General features: G+C 36.4%; 1 pseudogene; it reads right to left on the bottom strand.

Annotated features, from left to right (window-relative positions):
* Positions 1-1883: 1883 nt before the first annotated feature.
* Positions 1884-22143, bottom strand: LOC110295742 (cobalamin trafficking protein CblD pseudogene; annotated as a pseudogene).
* Positions 22144-22624: the final 481 nt, after the last annotated feature.

Genomic DNA, 22624 nt, shown 5'->3' with positions numbered 1-22624 from the left:
TTCCTGGATTCAGTTTATGAGTATTTTATTGATTATTTCTTCATTATTGTTTTTTAAGGGAAATTGGTCTGAAATTCTTTTTTTTTTTTGAGTCGTTGCATATTTTTTTTTTTGATCAGAATGAATGTAGTTTCATAGAATGAGTTTGACAATGTTCCTTCTTTTCTATTTTGTGGAATAGTTTGAGGAGTTTTGGTATTAGCTCTTCTTTGAAAGTGTAGCAAAACTCTACTCTAAAACGATCTGGCTCAGGACATTTTTGGTTAGGAGACTTTTGGTGACTGCTTCTATTTCTTTAGGACTATTTAGGTAGTTGATCTGATCATGATTTAAGTCTGGAAAGTGGTATCTGTCTAGATAGCCATCCATTTCATTTAGATTTCCAATTTTGCGAATATAGGCTTTTGAAGTAAGATCTAATGATTCTCTGGATATCCTTGGTGTCCATTATTATGTCTCCCTCTTCATTTCTGACATTGTTAATTTGGATACTCTCTCTCTGCCTCTTAGTTTTTGGCCAAGGGTTTGCCTAAGTTGTTGCTATTATCAACAAAACAAAACAAAACAAAACAAAACAAAACAAAACAAAACAAAACAAAAACCCATGTTTTCATCAATTTTTGAACTGTTTTCTTTGTTTCTAATATATTGATTTTAGTTCTAAATTTGATTATTTCCTGTAGTCTATTCCTCCTGGGTATATTTGCTTCTTTCTGTTCTAGAGCTTTCAGGTGTGCTGTTAAGTTGTTGGTATGATATGTCTCCAATTTCTTTATGAAGACAGTTCTATGATCACCTCTCTTAGCAGTGCTTTCATTGTGTCCCATATGTTTGGATATGTTGTGCCTTTATTTTCATTGAATTTTAGAAAGTCATTAATTTCTGTTTTTATTTCCTTCTGGAATCGGTGATCATCAGGTAAAGAGTTGTTCCATTTCTATGAGTTGTAGCCTTTCTGTTGTTCCATTGTGTTGAAGTCCAACTTTAATCCATGGTGCTCTGATAGGATACAGGGAGTTATTTCAGTTTTCTAATATCTTTTGAGGCTTGCTTTGTAATTAACTACATGGCCAGTTCTGAAGAAGGTTCTGTGAGGTGCTGAGAAGAAGGTTTATTCATTTGTGTTTGGGTGAAGTGTTCTGTAAATATCTGTTAGGTCCATTTATTTCATAACACCAGCTAGTTCCATTATTTCTCTGTTTAGTTTCTATCCTGTCCATTGGCAATAATGGGAACTGAAGTCTCCCATTGTTAATGTGTGGGATTCAATGTGTGCTTGAAAAACTCAAGGACTACTATTCTCTTCCCCCACTTTACTCCTGGCTCTTGCACCATCCTCAACCCTCTCCAGCATAAAAAAAAAAAAAAAAAAAAAAAAAAAAAAAAAAAAAAAAAAAAAAAACTACTAAGCTAAAAGCTCTATCAAGAAGCTGGTGGTGTGGCCAAGAAGATAGGGGAAGATGACAGCCCTGGGCTGGAGAACTTCTCCACTTCCCAGGTGTGTCTGGTAGTGTGGCTTCCTCTCCCTCTGTGCCTGGGTAACCCCTCAGCCCAGCTGGTCACAGGGTTCAGGTCCCTTCCTTCGTCCTTCCCTTCCTCCCTCGCTCCTTCCCTCCTGTGAAGTTACACTGTAGGATACAAGCTGTGAGCAGTCTGCAGTCTGCAGTCTGCAGTCTACTGTCCCTGTGTGTTGGCGTTCTTAGCTTTTTTGACAAGCAGATACCTTGCTCCGGGCTGTAGCAAAATATGCCTGTGGTTCTGAGCAAAGGAAAGGAAACTTATTTTATTGAACTTTTAGTTTTTTGGGGTTTTGTTTTTATTTTATAAACAACATGGCAGATGCAAAAAAAATAATAAAAAATAAAATAAAATAAAAATAATTAAAGTTTTCCCAATAAAGGGGAGAATCAACCCTAAGAGAACACACATACCCTGGTTACAAGCTGATGACCTCACTTTGCAGAATATGGATGTGTTCAGCATGCACTCAAGAATAGGAACTAGCATTTGCAATTCTGAAACCCCAAGTCACCTGTCCATGTAAACCCATAAATGATACAATAAATACCTAGAAACAAGAATCCTCTAGAAGCTGCTGTCCATGACAGTGTTTATATAGAGCAATCCATGACAGACAAACAGTGCTGCAGTTATCACAGTGCCACTTGCTAGTTTCCACTGAGCTTCCTCATGATACTGCTGTCTGCTGTTGCATTAGTGAAGATACTTCCTACAACCACATGAGTACCCCAGAGACTATGATGGATCACTTTACAGCAGCCAAGGTCGTCAACTGAGAATCCTAAATGCCAGTACCGTTCATCTGTTTCAAAAAGTGTGTTGTTGGTATATGGTCCAAAAAATGCCACACCAGATGATGGGTCAATGAAGTCAGCCCAATATCCTTCAGTCCGAAGAGCATAGCAAATCTCCTTAGCACCATTGATGAACTCCAAGAGCACCTCTCTCTCAACCTCCACCTCTTCACTCCAGACAGTCATGTCATTTTCAGTTCTCTGGGTTAAAGTCAGGATCATCAGTTTGCTACCAGCCACTTCTGGAAAAAGTGACTCAAAATCTCTCCGCAGCAGTTCTGGACATGTCTGGATTGCACATTCAACTTTGGCACTTTCAAAGTAAGTTTCTGCACTGTTAACTTCTTGTACAACAGGTGCATCACTATCCTGAAACTCATTTACATACTGCACCATCACAAAATCGTGTCTTTCAGTTGAAAGAGGCTCTGCTAGAACATCAGGCAAAGCTTTAGAATGTTTCTTTTACCAAGATGTCCTAGCATTTGGGGCACAGATATTCAGAATTGAGATGCCATTTTGGTGGACTTTTCCTTTGGTGAGAATGAAGTGTCCTTCCCCAACTTTTATGTTTGTTTGTTTTTAAATAAATTTTGGTTGAAAGTCTATTTTAATAGAAATTAGAATGGCTAGTCCATCTTTTCTCTTGGGACTATTTTCTTGGAAAACATTTTTCTAGCCCTTTACTCTGAAGTAATGTTAATCTTTGTAGCTGAGGTGTGTTTCTTGTATGCAGCAGAATGATGGATCCTATTTTTGTATCCATTCTGATAGTCTGAGTCGTTTTACTGGAGAATTGAGTCCATTAATGTTGAATGGTTATTAATACAAATGCTAATAATCATTAATATTATTAATAACATTAAGATGTTAATGATGAATGATTAATAATTTCTGTTGTTTTGATGTTGATAATGTCAGCGTGTGTGTGTGTAAGCATTTTTCTTCTTATGTTTTTGTTGATGTGAAATTATTTTTTTCTTGTGTTTTGGGGGGTGTAGTTACCTTCCTTGTATAGAAGGTTTTCTTCTGTTATCCACTGTGGGATTGGATTAGTGGAAGGATATTGTTTAAGTTTAGTTCTGTCATTGAATAACTTGATTTTTCCATCTATGATGATTAAAAGGTTTGATGCACATGGTCTGGGCTGCCATCTGAGATCTCTTAGATACTGTAAAATGTCTGCTCAGGCCCTTCTGGCTTCTAAAGTCTATGTTGAGAGTTCTGGTGTGATTCTAATAGGTCTGTACTTATATATTATTTCATTCCTGTGGTTTTCTTTAGTATTCTTTCTTTATTCTGTACATTTAGTGTTTTCATTATTATGTGATTGAAGGACACCCCCCTTTTTATTTGCTCTACTCTACAGTGACTTTGAAACCGCTTATACATTTATAGGCAACTCTTTCTTTAGTTTAGGGAAATCTTCTTCTATGATTTTGTTGTAGATATATTCTGTGACTTTGATATAGGAATCTTCTCCTTCTCTTTCTATTATTCTTGTTTTGTCTTTTCATAGTTTCCAAAACTTCCTGTATGTGTTTCATTAGAAAGTTTTCACAGCTAGCATTTCCTTGACTGATATATAATTTTATTCTATTGTATTTTCTATATCTGAGATTCTTTCTTCCATCTCTTGTATTCTGTTGGTGATGTTTGTGTCTCCAGTTCCTATTCTCTTTCTTAGTTTTTCCAACTACATGATTGCTTCAGTTTGTGTTTTCTTTAGTGCTTCTATGTCCATTTTCAAGTTTCTTATTCCTTTCCTTCACCTGTTTGATTTTCCTGTATTTATTTAAGGGATTTATTCATTTTCTCTTTAAAGGCCCCTATCATCTTCATAAAATTAGATTTAAGGTCATCTTTCAATTCAGTTGCATTAGGACTTTCAGGGCTTGCTGTATTAGGGTAGCTGGATTCCATTATTGCCCTGGCTTTTGATGCGTTTGTTCTTATGCTGGCCTTTGGCCATCTGGCTTTTCCTAGTGTTGGTAGGCCTGGTAGTACCTGATGGGAACAAGCCTTTGTAGCTGTAAGTATAGCTGGTAGTCCCTGGTGGCTTCAGGCAACTGGTTGTTCAGGGTATGCATGTCTCCAGGGGTGCAGGTAGAGCTGTGGCCCAGGGAAATGGAATACACATGGAGCAGAAAGGAAGTTACTGCTTCTTGGTTAACCCAGAGGGTAGATGGTCTCAACTGGTAGCCCCTAATAGCTGCAGGCCTCTGGGGCTGTGGCTAGAGGTATGAGCCAGAAGATAAAGCTCAGAAGGGACAAAGAATACCTCAAGGCTAATGGGCTTGCTGGGGAGACACAATAGGAAGGAGTTTAGGGCTTGAGGATCTCACCTGTTTGTCTCAGGCATCAGCAGGCATCCAGGGATGCTTGCAATCTGTGGTCCAAGAAATGGAGTACAGGGTGGGCAAGGCAGAACTTGCCACTGATGGGTTTGCTCAGAGGGGCCACCAGGCAAGGACTTGGGGTTAGAGTCTAACTAGGTAATTCCTAATGACTAGAGGTCTGTGTTGCAGGTGTAGATGTGGACTGGAAGAAAGCTTTCAAACCTTTGTTTGAGATACTTCTTAGAAGACAGACTATTGTCTCTATACAGGTCATTTCACAATCGTTTGACATTTTTTGGCAATAATCATGACTTCACCAACAAGAAACACAAAACAAAGCAATCCTGATGTGTGTGTGTGTGTGTGTGTGTGTGTGTTGTGTTTTTCAGGTGGGTAAGTGTGTGTGTGTGTATGTGTGCATAAATACAAGCTTGTTTGATGTGTGTCTGCTGTGCATAAGTACTGTGTGTATATATTTAATGTTTGATATGTGTATATGTGGTATATCTTTTATTTGGTATGTGAATGTGTGTTTGGTATATGTGTGGTCTGTACACATGTGGTGTGTGCTTATGTGAGTGTTTTGCATTTGATGTGTGTATGTGTGCATGTTTGATATGAGTGCTGTGTGTATACATAGTGTGTCTATGTGGTTACTGTTTGTCATGTGTATATGTGGTGTGTCATTTTGGTATTTGGTATGTGTATTGTGTTTGGTGTATGTGTGTATGTGTGTGTGTTTGGCATTTGATGTGTGTGCCCTCTGTTTCCCCTCCCTTTATTTTTCCCAGTCTTTGTTGCTTACAGAATAGTGAGAGTGAGAGAAAAACAAAACAAAACAAAAACAACCCCCGCCAAATACCACCACAACAAGAAACATGTTTCCATACAGTGCTTTTTTCTAAATAGTCCCTGCATTTACTTTGTCTTGAAACAAGGCCCTAAGCAAGAAATGTTTAGAATTTACATTCTGCAGAGGTCAATTTCTGTCAAGGAGGAAAGCTGGGGAAGAGTGGTGGATAAGCAGCTGAGAACCCCTCCGCCCCCCATACTGTAATTCCAAAGGCTCTCAGTAAATATCAAGCATGTAGCATACTTTTCTCAGGAGGGCAGCCCCAACGTTTCTGCAGACATCGCCTTCTGTGACATGACAGAGCTAGAAAGCTGCTTTAAATCTTCTTAAGTACACATGACAGTCACATTCATTCCAAATGCTTCTACAAGATTAATGATATTAAAGTCAGCACCTAGAAGTTAATCATTTCATTATTATTTTAGTGTTAACAAGACCCATTAATAGCAACATCGGAGAAAGACTGTTAAATTGAGAGGAGAGATACACATGCCAGAAGATAATTAGCAGTGTAAATTTTTTTACACAATCCCTAATCTGGTATTGAATTATTTATTTTTATTAGATATTGTCTTTATTTACATTTCAAATGCTATCCCAAAAGTTCTCTGTACCTTCCCCCTCTACCCTGCTCCCCTACCCACCCACTCCCACTTCTTGTCCCTGACATTCCCCTGTACTGGTGCATATAAAGTTTGCAAGACTAAGGGGCCTCTCTTCCCAATGGTGGCCCATCTTTTGGTACATATACAGCTAGAGACACCCGGGTCCCTCTGAGGCAGTGTAAAATTTTACATAGGATTATGAGTTGAGTTTTGGGATTAGAGAGAACATTTAGCAACCTTTCTTTAGGTTAACTATATCTGTTCCTGGCTTTGGTTCTTCTAGGGAGCTCCCAAAATCCATTTAGCATATCCTATTTACAGAACACCTTTAGTTTTAAAAGGGCAGATTTCTGGGCTGAAAATATGGCTCATTGAGTAAAATATTTGACATGCTAGTGTTTGACTCTTGAGTTTGGATGTCCTGAGCCCATATAAAGCTGGACATAGTAGTCTGTGTCTGTTATCCCAACATTTCTTTGGCAAGATAGGAGGTGTATACAGACTTATGGGAACCGAGATAGCCAACCAAACAATGGAAAAGAATAAGAGATCCTCAAACGAAGTAGAAGATAGAAGATTGTACTGGCATGTAAGGTTATTCTTGTACTTCCATGTGAATACTGTGTCGTGTGTGCATCAACATGAACACAAATGAGTGTGCACACATACCCATCACACACAGAGAGATCATTTTTAAAAAGAAAGGAGAAGCTGGGCGTGTTGGCACATGCCTTTAATCCCAGCACTTGGGAGGCAGAGGCCAGCCTGGTCTACAGAGTGAGTTCCAGGACAGCCAGGGCTACACAGAAAAACCCTGTCTCAAAAAACAAAAAAAAAAAAAAAAGGAGAAAATTACTTCTATTCTACAATTAGGTCACATTGTTTGAAAAACTATCTTTACAGGAATTGTGTTTACAAAGTCAGATAGTTGTAGTATTAGTATCTTTAGTCTTTAACTAGAACCGCAGAGAAAACTGATAAATTACTATGGTAAATCTTATCTCACTTTGGTTTGCCATAGACAGAAATGAAGTGTTATCCCCAGGGCTGCTTATGGACTGTTTCTTTCCATTGTGGGATTTTTCCTCCTTCAGTGGAAAGCAAGCTCACATTTCTAAACCCAAGTAAAAAGGGAAGTAGTAGGTAGCAAAGTGTATTCTGGAGAATGGCATCTTCCTTTATAGTGTTTTATAATTCAGTTTAAGAGTTCCTACTGAGTTTTGCATTATCTTTAGATTTTTCTATTGTCAGGATGATTCTTAACATAGTTATGATAGATGGACTTTAATAAAAAGTTAGATCTTTCAAAGGGGCGATTGGTTGTCTTTTTAATGAATATTGGTTATATATTCCTAGACTTCTATGACTTCTATGTTGGATACTTTTGAACTGCATTCTAGAATTTGAAGACATGATATTATCTAGATTATTGTATATTGCTAGCCAGATTATGTTCATTTTACTTCAGCCAGGAATTAACTTAGATGGACTCAAAGAATAAACTGCCAATTGCTTGAAATTCAGTTCTGTTATTTTCCCCTAAATTGGTTGTTTTAATTTTCATTTCACATGTGTTCAGGTGGAGTCAAATGGTTAAAAAAGAATTTGGTTATTTCTTTCTTAAGATTTTTGTTGCATGAAATATATATAAAATCAAGGTATCCACACTAGCACCGGCTAATTTCTAGTATCATAGTTTCCCTGCTACCAGGATCTCCATGCAGTGACTGCCCAACCTCCCTGGTCTCTTGAGGCTAATCCTACTCACATTTCTAGCCATCTGCCCCCTGTGGTTAGCTGTCACAAATCCCATCCCTGCCCCCCTGTAACCCAGTAAAATCAAAACTCTAGAGGTTGGTAATTTATCAGTCAGATTTATAATAGTAAATTCTCAACCCACAAAATGCCTACACAATGAACTGAAAACTCAATTGATATAAACACAAGCTGCACACCTAGATAGTGCAAATGCACCCGACTTACTATTCAAACATCTAGGTAAGAAATCCTCAATAAGTATGGCTCCCAAGAATGTGTGGTTCTGGATCCTCTTCCTCTCATATAGGTTCCATCTTGTCTCTCCCTTCTTTGTCTCCCCCTCTGTCTCTGTACTCATCTCTAAAATTCGTATCCCACCTTCTTTTTTCACTGCCCAATCACAGGCTCTCACCTGTCTTCACCCGCTTATAGACAACAATCTACAGATTTACTTTTTGTTTTATATATACATATATATATGTTTTTATTCATTGGAATCAAAGTATAATTATATAATTTTCCTTTTTGTCAAAACTTTCTAATAAGAGTTATTGGTTTTCTTCTTATATTTGACTGTGCACTTCCATCAACATAAAAGATATTAAAAACTGGTGAATACTGTTCTTCTTTCTGGATTTTGATTTATCTTTAGTAAATTGCTTCTCCATGTTTTTTCACTTGTTCAAATTTAGCCCAAGAATAACCAGTATCAAAATGATTACTTTCCACCCAGATCTTCTGAATTGAAATCACAAGGTAGGCACGAGAAGTGAGAGTCTGAAAATGTTAAGACCATGATTAATGATTTCTGAACCTACCAGAATTGATAACTATAGTCTAGACCTGAGCCTAAACTTCAGTTTTATTATTATTATTATTATTATTTTTTTTTTTTTTGAGACAGGGTTTCTCTGTGTGGCCCTGGCTGTCCTGGAACTCACTTTGTAAACCAGGCTGGCCTTGAACTCAGAAATCTGCCTGCCTCTGCCTGGGATTAAAGGCGTGAGCCACCACGCCCGGCTTTGATTATTCTTGACATTCTTTTATAATACAAGTTAGTATCTGATATTTGAGCTCAGACTCTTGGTACTATAATTAATTTTAATATAAAGAAATCATTGCAGGGTTTTATTTGTCATATTATTGTTTAAAATATGATTTCATTGGATTTATTTTTAAAGGTCTTCAAAGGCAAAAAGACTAAAAAGTAGTAAAACATGTATAAATATCAAAATGTTTGAGGAAATTTAATCTATCTTTTCTGCCTAAAGTAAGTCGCATATTGCTTTTAAAAAGGTGTGTTTTTTTTTTTGCCTTGATATAAAATAAATCCATTGTACAGTATGCTTATTTCAGTGTCACATGAAATAGCTGACTCAAAGCCTTGAGCAAATGAGGAGGGACTGAATGTCACAATTTACAGGAGGAAGAGTATTTTAAAAATGTCAAAAAACTCTTATGTGGGTGTCCATGAGTAATTATGTAAGGCTGTTGTCATTCAATGGCATGTTATTAGAAATATGCTACACTGAACAATGGTAACATCTTGAGGGGCTGGGGAGCTTGGAAAATTCCTGGATAATTCAGGCAATAAGAGAAATATGCAATTTGGGTTTTGAGTTATTAGTTCAGGTTCCCTATGTTGATGCAATCTATCATGGTCATTATTCAGCTTTATTTCTCCTCTGCCACTGGCAGCTGTCATTTGTTCCTTCAGTGCAGTCTTGGCAGATTCACAGTAAGTGCTCTGAATGGCCTTTCCCAGTCTTCTCATTTGTATGCAGTGATGATTATGGTCGTAGTAAACATTTATTGAACGTTTATGTGCCAATCACAGCTCTAATTACTTTACTGCTCATTCATCCTTTATCATAGCACTGTGAGGTAGATATTAACATTTCTATTTTATACCAAGACTCAGGCAGCTTAAATACCTTCCATAGCTGGAATGTCGCAGGTCCAGGACTCAAAAATCACTTGTCTCATCCCACAGCCCTCCTTTGATCAACTACACCAAGAGCTGTGAAAAGGAGATTTGATTCAAAGGCAACCATGGTGCTGGTTATGGTTTCCAGGTTATAGCTTGATTGATAGCAAGTAGAACATAACAGAAAATGATTAGAATACAGCAGCTGCAATGGGTGGGATCAGGTTTACTGTGGGCTCTCAGAGGAGCCAGAGATGGCACCCTACAAAGATGTGAACAGTGACATTTGCCCTGTGAAACTAGAAGGGGAAAGAAATCTAGGAGATTTCTCTCTTTCTTGTTCCATGTCTCCTGTGGACTATGCCAAGATTTGTTTTTTCCTTTAGAGTCCTGCTGGAAAAGTCCTATGTGACAACCAGAAAATCTACTGAGTATCTGATAGGTCTCTTGGCAGTTTACTGTAAAATGGTGCCAAAGTGAAAACATCAGTTCACATCACTTTCTTTCTTTTTCTTTCTTCTTCTTCTTTTTTCTTTGTCTTGCTATTTTTTTTTTTTTTTTTGTGTAGCCCACTCTGATTATTCTGAGCTTGTATGTGCTAAATGAAATTCCAGTATTCTCATGAGTTAGTTAACAAGTTCTGTGGATAAGTTTTCTTGGGACATCTGAGCTAAAACCGTCACTAGAATCATACTCCATTACAAATGCTTCAGGTGGACTGGCTTGTACTAACTCCTTTAATAAAGAAAAGAAGAGCCTGTTGGCATTATTGTTCCTATTTTACAGAGTGGGAAAATAAAAGTACGGAAATTAAGCTCTTCTGTGTAATTTGGTGAAAAAGGTAATTTCTTTGTTTTTTTTTTTTTTTTTTTTTTTTTGGTTTTTTTTTTTTTTTTTTTTGGTTTTTCGAGACAGGGTTTCTCTGTTTAGCCCTGGCTGTCCTGGAACTCACTTTGTAGACCAGGCTGGCCTCGAACTCAGAAATCCGCCTGCCTCTGAAAAAGGTAATTTCTACTCATTTGTTGTATATGAATAAAATAGATGGATTACAGCATCTACAGAAGAGAATAAAATAACAGTGAATTATTGAATTTTAGGAATTTTCTAGATCTTACCCTATACATTACAGTATTTACATTGAATATCAATGTATAAGAAATAGGAAATGTTTGTATGGCTCAAAGAGCTCAGGCTCTTTGGGGAGAGAATGATGGAATCTTAACTTCAAAGAAGCCTAGCATGACTTCTGCTTTGTTTATGTGAGAAGGCTCATCTGTTGAAATGTGAAATTCCTTAGGGTTGTATGCTGGGCAAATAAATGATAAATAAAAGATAGTGCTATGAAATCAACTGGCTGTCCAGAAAAATAAATACCTAAGAAACAAGGCATAATTTTATGGGCCTATGGATTTTCCTTGTCATAAGTTGACCCCTTTTTCATGGTCTCTGTCTCTTGATTGATGTGATACTGCAGGAGTTCTGGCCCTTGTTCAAATATTGACTAGGATATCCTGGTCTCTAAGAAAATATAAGGACTCCAAAAGAACTGCAAACTAATGCTTGACTAACAAACATGGTGCAGGAGTCTCAAAGAGTCTATTGTTTCAAGTTTTCTGATGTGAGTCTTAGATTTCCTCAGATAATTCTGCACTGTTATTTTCTCTCAATTGTGCCCAATAATTGTGCAATTACTGCACAATTTTAAAAGAACAAATTGATTTTTAAAAGAATTGATTTTGTATAAAGAAATGCTAGAGTTTGGAGTGAAATTCCAATTAAATCTAGATTATTTCATTATCCTATAGATGGTTTCTTCAAATGTCTTTACCACCTCAGTGCCAAGTTTCTAAAGCATATTATTTTCTATTATACTTCAGTCAGGAAGCTAACACACTAGATACCTCTACAGGTGTTGGCATGAGAAAATGTGGATGTCTTCCATCTACTGCTGGATACCAGTTCAATCATCTAATACTACAACTAGTATATGCATGTTAATGAGGATTGATATATAAATATTTGAATAACAGAGTCATTACCCGTTGCTATTTGATCCCTTTGAGTGATATCTTTTCTATTGATAGTGTCAACAACAGTTGAGCCCTGGACAACAATCCTGAAATCCAGCCAGAGCAACTGATGTCAAGAAGCTATCCAGGTAATGCATAATGCCATGCTAGCCTAGTGATTGATATAGAAATTTTGCAGATACTGTGTGTAGTGACTATTCCTGGTTGTCAACTTGACTATATTTGGAATGAACTACAATCCAGAATTGGAAGGCTCACCAGTGACCCTTATCTGGAGGCTTGGAGATCCTTATCTGGATCTTGGTATGGAGATCTTGAGCCATAGTGGCTATGAATTCCAGAAGATTAAATCTCCGAGTTTAAAGAGATTTAATCTGGGCTACACCTTTCATCTGGGATTAAAGGTGTGGTGGAACACCTTTAATCTGGGCTACACCTTCTGCTGGAGACAATATAAGGACATTGGAAGAAGGGAGTTTAGCTCTTGCTCCTTCACCTGCTTGCCGTGTGAGACTGAGTAACTGCTAGATCCTTGGACTTCCATTCACAGCTGCGACTGAACCATTGTTGGGAATTGGGCTGCCGACTGTAAGTCATCAATAAATTCTTTTACTATATAGAGACTATCCATAAGTTCTGTGACTCTAGAGAACCCTGACTAATACACTGTGTAACTGGAGATACAGATAGTTCTGAGCTATATGGGTGCTGGAAAATGGTGCTGTGTTAAGAGGACTCAGTTACTGCTCCAGCGTCATGCCATGCCTGCCTTTCTACTGGCCTGCCTTCTGCAATGCTCCCTGACTGGATATCATGAACTCTATGAAACTGTAGCTCAAAAATCTAGTGCTTTATTTTATAATTTGTCTTGGTCATGGTGTGCTTTATTATGATAATATAAAAGTAATGAAGGTACAAACAGAACACATAAATACCTAAAATATTACCAATCTAAAATGTTTATAAAAGAAGTATTATCATTGTTAGGACTACTTATGTTTGCTATATTATTCTAGGCTTCTTATTGGCATTTACTGGCATAGAGGAATGGTGGTATTTTCATCAGTATTCTATACTGCCTGAAGTTTCTATAGTTTTAAGTTATACTATGATTTAATTATTTTTCCTGATTCTCTTTATTCCCCTAGTCCACGTGTCTAATGAAGATTTGCCATTTTAACTAGTCTTTGTATAGAAACTTTAGTCTCTGTTGAGAGAATGTTATAATTTCTTTATAGATCACTAATTTTTGTTGATGATGGACACCTTGGTTGATTTCATAACTTCGATCTTATAAAGTTGATTTTCATAACTTAGTCATGCAGTAAACACCTATGAGCAAATATTCCTGTAATACATTCACTATGAAGCCATTACATAAAGAGCTAGGAGTCCTATACCTGGATCACATGGTACATTTGTTGTTAGTTTCTTGAGGACAAATTATACAAGATTTTATAGTATCTAGGTGGTTTGCCTTCTTACCAGCATTGTATGAGGACTCTCTTTTGTCCATAATCCTTGCCAGCATTTACCATTATTTTTTTTTCCTAATGTTTGCCTCCCCGCCACAAAGGAGAGATGTACCTTTGAATAAACCTAGTCAGAGACATGAAAAATCTGTAGAAAATATTCAAACACCAAAGAAGGGAATTGTCAATTTCACCCAGTCAACATACTGTCCATATATTATAGTTCATGATACAAACAGGGAGTTTCCAGTGGTGGAGTATGTACACAGACCAGTGTTCTTTAATCACAGCTTTTGGTTCCTGTAGTGTTGATCTCACTACAGTTGAGGTCCAAAATCATTTAATCATCACTGAGACCTCTGTCCTGTCACTCTTTTATAGCCACATTGATTCACTGGCTGTCACTATCCTTCACTCCAGGTGACCACTAAGTTGTACTCTATCTATGTAATTTTGTCCCTTTGAGATACTTGTATAGCTCGACTCACATCTTTATGGAGGAGGACTTTTCATTCCCAGTGTGAGTGAGGCACATACACATTTAAGATGAGTCTGTTAACAGTCTGTTGTCTTACAACACTATGTTGGTTCTTCCACAATTAGCTTAATCTTCTGATTATGGAAGGGAGTGCTTCAAGTTTGGGCTATTAAAATGGCTGTTTCAGATATTTTCATGCAGGTTTTAAATAAACTTATGTTTTACTTTTCAGGATAAATAACCCTCAAATAATTAATGGGCCACATGGTACAGACATACTTCAGTTATTAAACAATTTACTGAGATGTTTTCTGTATAGCTGAACTATTTTTTAGTCTACCAGCAATGAACGTTGAATGCAAGGCTCACTTTTCTGGTATTCTTGTTAACATCTGGTATTATCAAATTTATTTGTTTTAAATTTAGCTGTTCTGTACAATTCTGTTCTGAAAAATTGAGCATAATATTTAACAATGGGTTCCTACACATTTCTCTAATATATAGTGATGCTGAACATCTTTTTATGTGCCTTTCTGCCATTTGTGTACTCTTGCAGTGAAATATCTGTTCATGTTATCTTTTTGTGTTTTAATTAGATTGTTTGAGCTTTACTATTGAGTGTTCAGACTCTAAAAATATATATTCTGGGCAATTGAGGTCCCTAGCTCATTACTTGTATGGACTGCAAATATTTGTATCTTTTAGTAAGATTGTTGATAGATAGAGCAAGTATTTTAAAATCATGTTCAGATATAATTTAAGGATAATGTCATGTTATATTCTATAGATATATACCTGGGCAGCCTAGTGAAACTCTGTCATGTGTGTGTGTGTGTGTGTGATTATGTTTTCCTCTATATTTGGTATTTATTTCTTTATCATAGTTACTTCCTTAATATTGATTATAATTTTGTAACTACATATAACTACATATATTAATGTTATAGGTATTTCTCTTTAAATTTATAAAAATTCATACTTTATAATAAATATTTTCTCTTTCAGCCTTCATTTGAGTTATTATTTTAGATCTACCCATAGCATCATATTGCTAAAATTTTTATGAGCTGGTGTTGACAATTTGTATCTTTTAATTAAATCATTCAATTAATTGAAAAATTACTATTGTCTTGGGGTTGACATCTGTAATCTTATTTTGTTTGTCTATTCTACCCTTTCTATTTCCATTTTGTTTCCTTGCCTTCTTTCATTTTGTATTTTCCTTTCTTACTCAGATTTCCTTTTTTTAAAAATTATATTATTTTAGTTACCCTGTTATCATTCTTTTTGTATTTACTTTTACTAATGTATCTGTGTTGCCATGTCTGCCTGTTACTATGTTTATATGCATGTGGATGTCCAAGGAGACATAATAGGGTGCTGGATCTCCTGAAACTGGAATTTCAAGTGGTTTGAGTTACCTGGTAGGGGTGCTAGCTACCAAACTCAGGTCCTCTAGAAGAGCTCTTGACTGCTTGGCCACCTCTCTATCTCCCTATAAGCTTAATTTATCTGTTTAGTTACAAAATTTACAACTAGTCAATGTTCAAGCAAGTAAATGTAGGTAATTTTTGTCTCCTAAACATAAATATCTTAAAACACTTCATTTTCTCTCAAGTTTCTGTTACTAACTTCTTATGTTCATTATTGTCAGAACTGTTGTACAGTTAATATGTGTTGAGATTTATGTGAATATTTGTAAAACTCACCAGTAATTAACTGTTCTTGTATCTTATACCTTCTACTGAATGTCTTCCCCTTTGTCTTTTCTACCATATTCCAAACTTCCCTGATTATATATTTTCTGGAAGATGTTCTCTGCTTCTAGTAATTTTAGAAGATCCTGATTTCACTTATGTTTCACATGATATATTTAAATGATTATACACTTCTAAGTTAGATGAATCACTCAAAATGCATTCAAGATATTATTGTTTTTTTTTTTCTACTTCTTTTGAGATAACTATCAGCACCTTCTATGTTTGAAACATGGCTCTGATGTGTAATTGACTTTTTCACCTCTATTTCAGATATATTTTCTTTTTCTTTTTGTAAATGTGTATGAATCTCTCTCTCTCTGTCTCTGTCTCTCTCTCTCTCTCTCTCTGTCTCTCTCTCTCTCTGTGTATGTGTGTGTGTGTGTGTGTGTATGTGTGTATGTGTATGGAGGTGCACAGGGATGTGAGATGAAAATGTTATCTCTCCTGGAGTAGAAATTACAGCTGTATCCAAGCTTCCCAATATGAGTGGTAGGAATCAAACTTGTAGCCTATGAAAGAGCCACAAATATTCTTAATCAGTGAGCCAGACTTCCAGCCCCAGTAGTTAAGTGATAATATAGCTCTCTTGTTCTAAATATTTGATGTAATATATACAGATATAGATTCTGATTCTTTTAATATCTTTCCTTATAATTTTGCTGGATTTGTATATGAAAAGTGAACTTCATATCTTATGGAACATTCTAGATTATAATCTAATTACATCGTTACTTCTATTTGTTCATTCTTTCTTTGCTTTAGGATGGTGGTTGAATAGAAGTAATATATTTAATTCTACTTTTATCCAGTGCTTAGGTGATTACACTTCTGTAGCTTCAACTTTTTATTTATGTCTCATCTTCCAAGTATTTAGTGTCACTGAGACTAAAAATCTTCAATATTTGACCTTATTTAGAATAGTCATTTTTTTTTGTATAATCTTCTATAAAAGTCCCTGTTACCACATGTTATATGAATTGCTCTATTTCTGTTCTTGATGTATCTTTACTTCCTATGTATTTTATGATTTTTTAAAAATTTTGTGCTCTGAGTCTTTAACGGAAAATGGATTCTATGAGAGAAACTTTGCATGGTTTCTTCCAATAAAGGTAACAACACCAAACTTTAAACAAAAGTTTAAAGTAAAGTTTCTTAGGATTAACAAGAAGTTCAAATCTTCAGAGCCCAATTTGAGGATATAGATTTTCATGGCTCATTTCCTTTTCTTCTACATTTGGTACTTTAAAAAGGAGTAGATTTCTTTGCATCCTCTGCAGATCTGGAGTTATTTCTGATTTAATGCTAAAATGAGGGCTCTACTTTAATGCAAGGGCTTCTTATTAGATTCTCTTTCTTCTGGCTACTTGTGGCAGGCTTGTTCTTTCCTGTAGAAATTGAGAATCTATGACTTTTAAACTTTAGGTTCACAAGAGGAGGAAAACACCCACAAGATTAAACTCCTTTCATGCTATGATTTGACTTATAATTTAGCCTTTTGATATTATTTATTTGGTTATTATTTAGTTGTTGATACTGAAGACCTGTGTGTGTGTGTGTGTGTGTGTGTGCTTGTGTGTGTTTGGGGAGAGAGAGAGAAGGGGGAGGGAGAGAGAGAGGGAGAGAGAGAAAGAGGGAGAGCGAGAGAGTGGGAGACAGACAGACAGACACACACACATGGCATGTTCACTTGTGAATACAAGGGAGGCCTGAGAAGGATGTTCTTCATTTTCCTTTCGAGGCATGGTATCCCCCTAACCCATGGTTCCATTCCTGGATATCCATCAGCAGTCCATTTCCTATTAGACTTTACCCACATTGCTGTGGTTTAGGTATACATGCACCCACGTCTAGTTTTTACATCAATGATTAAATCCAAACTCAGGTCTCTACTCTTTCATGGCAATAGCTGGGTCTAATTTGGCCATTTCTACAACCTCCTAAGAAGCTGTATTTAAGCTAGCTTTATTCACATTATACAGAAAAGTAGACCCAATCCAAATGTCAAACAGAAGAGAAATGTATAAACGAAGTGTGCTGTGTTCATGCAGTTAATAGAATATGTCAGGTACAACATCCCAGTTAAATCATATATTGCTAATGGGGAAAATGGACTGAAAATGTAGACATTGCTCATTTTACTTACATGACAATCAGAAACAGGCAGAAGAATCCGTGTTAACTGTGTGCTCTGAGTTGGGAAGGTAAAAAGGAGATTGTTTTCTTATTGATTAAAGGGATAAAAGGAAATTTGTGAGGCTCTAGAAATGTCCTAGATTTTAACTTGTGCAGTTACATGCGTGTAAAATTTATCTAGCAGGACAATCATGTGGGATTAGTGTGTTGTACATGGTTTACTGTGTATATGGTAGAACTCAATAAAGAAAAATAATATACTCCAGTTTTACTTGTTTTGGCTGGGGATCTCCATCTGCATAACTACTGCAAATAAAAACCCAAGTGCCCTACAAATACAAGGCATTTATAGTCATTACGTACTGGCCACAGCTCAGCAGAATGTTGGACAGTTACTTAGAGAAAGCAATGGGAATATAAAGCTATCCTTCCTCCATTTTCAGCAATATGGTTTTAATGTTCTTTAACCATAACTTAAACTCCATGTTTCTTTGTGGTTTTTATAGTTAGTATTTGAGTGAGTGGAGACAGTGTTTATAGAAAACATAAAAACAAAGTCCTAAGTAATATAATTGAAGTTGTAATTTCTAAAGGTCTAGTGAAGCTGTTATTTTACTACCAAAGACTTGAAAATGAATGCACTTTTAATTCTTTAATAAATGCTGCTGTAAAGGCTGCAGGCTGATAGATCAGAAAGAATATTACTAATTTTTCCAGTGTCTTTTATTTCTGCCTTTACACATTTGGGGCTTTTGTCATGTCTAACTGTAGTTCATCAACACAGTCCTTTTGTTTGTAGAAGTTTATTAATAAAGAAGGTTTATTTAATTGGCAAAGAAAAAGGAGTAGTTAAATGAGTGTATTTACGTATTTAATAGCCATTGTTTACAACTTGCTAACAAGGTCATTAATTGTTTTGCAAATGAAAAACAGGAAGTGGGTAACAAATTCTAGATGAGACAGGGTGCTTATCCTCAGCAGAATGAATCTCACAATTAATGTTTATTGGCATAATGATCCATATGTCTTTATACATCTTTGTCTCCCTCAGCAAATTCAGCAGAGTACCTACTACCCAATAGGTTCTCAGTAATGTTTATCAGATAAACACTAACTAAGCACCACTTCCCTTTGTTTGTGTTTATTTTATTAAAATGGCTTTATGGTTATATATGTATTTTATATATTTGCATAATATATATTTATTGTTTACTTATTTCCTACAAAACTACCATTATGTTGTAAATTGAGCTAACTATAGTGTTTGGCTACATAGTTTCCCTTGGTTCTATTCATTATTCAAAATCTAGAGACTCATGTGATATCTGCCAGATAAAAATCCTCTCTCAGGTAATATAAGGATTCGTCTCATCAAATAAGACAACATGAAAAGACCTCACATCTTTTAATGGATAGTGATAACTTCGTAGACCTCCCACAGTCATTGTTGTAATTGAAAAAAATCATATATTCTCTATCAAGTGCTTCACTGTTTGGTTAAAACAGAAAAAAAAAAACTATTCAGTAAATGTTATCAACTTATTTCATTCTCAATTGTCATTAATATAAGTAATGGCTAGGAATCTTGGATTTGTGTCAGACTTGTGATTTTTGTCTTCATTCTGTCCCCAAGAGGACACAGCCTAGTCAGGTGCTTCCCTATCTCTTTTCTTTAGTATTTTCATTGTGACATTGGTATAGAGAATTGTACATTGGTGACAAAAAGGGTCCTTAATGTACTAGTTTGCTGTCATGATGGACATGCCAACAAAGTTTGATTGCAATATCTGGTCTATAGAAAGCATATAATTAATGTAAGTCCTAATGAGACCACTTCTCACAAGATTTCAGGTGTCTCAAGAGATAATTTATCGCCATTATACAGGTTGTTTCTAAACCCAGGCCTGGGATGCAGCAGATTGCTTTGTCCATCTGCAGCATTGGTTGCCCTGAATCTGAAGCCAGATTAGGAGGCAAGATGCAATTTTAAATTGCCTAGGCATGGTAGATGAAGGACAAGACACTTTCAGATCAAGGAGATGATGGTAAAAGAGGAGGATAATGGTCAAATATAGGTAAAGGTTGGTATAGAGAATTGTGTAGCAGAACTTTTTATACTTCCAGGCCTGATGGAATCCCATTACCTTCTCTTGAACACAGTAGTCAGAAAAGAAGTTAAAATAAAAACCATATCCATGAGAAAAAGCACACTGAAGGATCAAGGCATCTCAAAATCTACTTTGGATTCAAGACCAATGGGCTTTTATTGCTTGAATTTTTGCCCCAGTATAGCACTTAAAACCTGTGCTTTCTCCATGACATCCATGTGAAGTCACTGAGATAAGAATACTTAGAATTGCCAATCAGGTGACATGCAGGGCTCTGCCAAGCATACAGAGTAAACAGGGAATAATGACTTCATTTGTGCATTTATTATCTTTCTGCCAGTCCTGAATTTTCTATTATCTTAGTATAGGAAATTTGCATCGCTATTTTTTTTTTTTTTTTGTCCTTTCACTTCCACCTTTAGCTTGGAAATATCTCTAGACAGTAAATGCCTTTCTATGGACACTAAACACCTCCTTTATGGCCTGTGTGCTCTCCACCCCATGTTTCTCCAAATCCTTTTATCTCACTGAAATTATACTTATGCTTTTGGCAGTAGATAGCCTTGTAGAAAATGTCAAGTGTTCTTGTGTTTCAGATATACCCTGCCCTCAGCTGCATTTACAAAGGGAGACTGGTTCTATAGGGGACTGAGAAATGAGAAATAACCCGCTCCAAGTAGATTGTATTTTCTTATCCTTGTCAGTATCTTACCTTGATTTAGGAATATCCTCTTCTTGTCACATATGCTGTGTGTGTCACTAAGTCAAATCTAGGAAACTACACAGTGACTTGTGCTTCTTACTGTCTTGTATAGCTATGATCTCATTCAGGAAGTGAAATCACTTGGAGCTTGAGTAGAGCGGGACTGCAGCCGTTCACCAGCTCCTGAAGGCATTTCTCATCCTAAGGCATATTGTTACAGGGCAGGAGATAGATTTTTCAAATTAAAGGAGTAAAATACTTCGTGCCCTCCCCTTTTTACAACTTGACTGCTGAATGCTTTACAACTTTGTAATTTGGAAAGCGTCGTTCAGTTTCTTTTGTGGTACATTTTATCACGCTATATAATTACATCTGCCGAAGCCCAGCATCTAATTCTGCTTTTCAGGCGTGCATACTGCACAACATTACAAGTGACATTTCTTTTGGATGGAGCTGGTCGCTTAGCACTTTCGTTTCTTCCCCATCAGTACTAATCCCAGTAATCAGCTTCATGGTGCATCTTTTCACTGTGATTTGTCTTGTTCCCATAAAGAAAAGATCACTGCAAACAGTTCCTTATAAAGTCTGCATGTAGAGATTGCAAACTGACTGTTTGGCCCCTCCCTTCTCCCTTGTCTCCCTTCCATCTGATATACTTGCACATATTGAATTTAAATTCCTGGCTGATATTTTGAAACTAGGACTGTTCAGGAAAGTAGAGTAGAAGCTATTCCTTAGGGCAAAGCATATTATCTCCTTTTAGGTACATCTTATGCAGGCACTCTACCATGTTCCTGATTAGTTCATACTCTGTGTCTAATAGGAGAAAGCACCAGAGATTATGATCTCCACTGAGCATGAAGCTAGTGTTACTACTGCTTTGACTTTGCTTCTAATACAGAATCTTTCACAAGGGTAGCTATGCTTCAAAATTCACCATTCTAAAAGTTTACTTGTTTTCTTAGCTCTCAATGTGACCTGTGTCTTGGTGGAAGGGTTAATGATCAGATACTTTGGAAAACAGAACCTCATTCTAGAACTACAAACTCTAAGAGTATTTACTCTCTTTGGCCCAACTATTATATGCATATTCACTGAATATATTCGTTGAACTATTTTCTATAAATGTCAGGATTTAAAATAGCTAAGACAGTTTTTAAATGTTAAATAGAAAGATCACATTGGAGCCTAGAGCACATGTTAAATAAAAAAAAATGACAAATGAGAAACAGCTGCACATTGTTACAAAGAGATCACAAGGAAGGCAGGGAAATTCAAAGCTGGTGTGTTCAATGTCAGGAAGTGTTGTCCTTTTAAAATAAGTTGATCAGTTCCATTGATTTGTTTATTTTGAAAAACATTTTGGGCAAACACATTTCATTAAAGTAAAAACATATCTCCTTATGTAGCTTTCACTGTGCGGTAAGACCACCATAAGAACCATTTTTGATTCCTCAGGTCATCCAAGCTCTGGCCACATCAATGATGTATGGATAAAACCCCTCTTTCCTAGGGCCCATTCCCCCTTTCCTCACACATACCTTCAGCGCTGTGTGGAAATGAAGCCTTCAGCAGCAAAAGTTCACCTCCTTCTTCCTGAGTCTGACAGCCCTTGACAATGGAGATGGCACTATGGTTCATCAGAAGATGTAAAATGCTCATAGTAGCCTCAGGATCATTAGCTCTGATTGACAGACTGACAGACAGACAGACAGACAGACACACACACACACACACACAAACACACACACACACATGCATGCATACACACACACAGATAGGGCTACAGGACTGAAAAGTGTTGGAGGACAACAGAGATTGGTCTAACTTGCAATCTGCATGTAGAAGAATGCAAATTGATCCATATTTATCACCTGTTACAAAGCTCAAATCCAAGTAGATCAAGGACCTCAACATGAAACCAGATACAACCAATCTCTGTTGTCCTCCAACACTTTTCAGTCCTGAGAATATTATGCAGATGCACACATTGGGAATTGGGAAAGATAATACTGTCCTTTTTTTTTTCCTTCAGAGTAAAATAACTAGAAAGAAAGAAAGAAAAAATAAACAGGAAAGGCAGAAGGAAAATGATGGATGCAGTAGGGCCTGCAATGTCTTTTTCATATAAAGCTGTGTGCAA

Source organism: Mus caroli, unplaced genomic scaffold (genome assembly GCF_978045245.1).
Source record: "Mus caroli unplaced genomic scaffold, Mus_caroli_1 scaffold_7, whole genome shotgun sequence".
NCBI lineage: Eukaryota > Metazoa > Chordata > Mammalia > Rodentia > Muridae > Mus > Mus caroli.
This window is presented reverse-complemented; position numbering and strand designations above follow the sequence as displayed.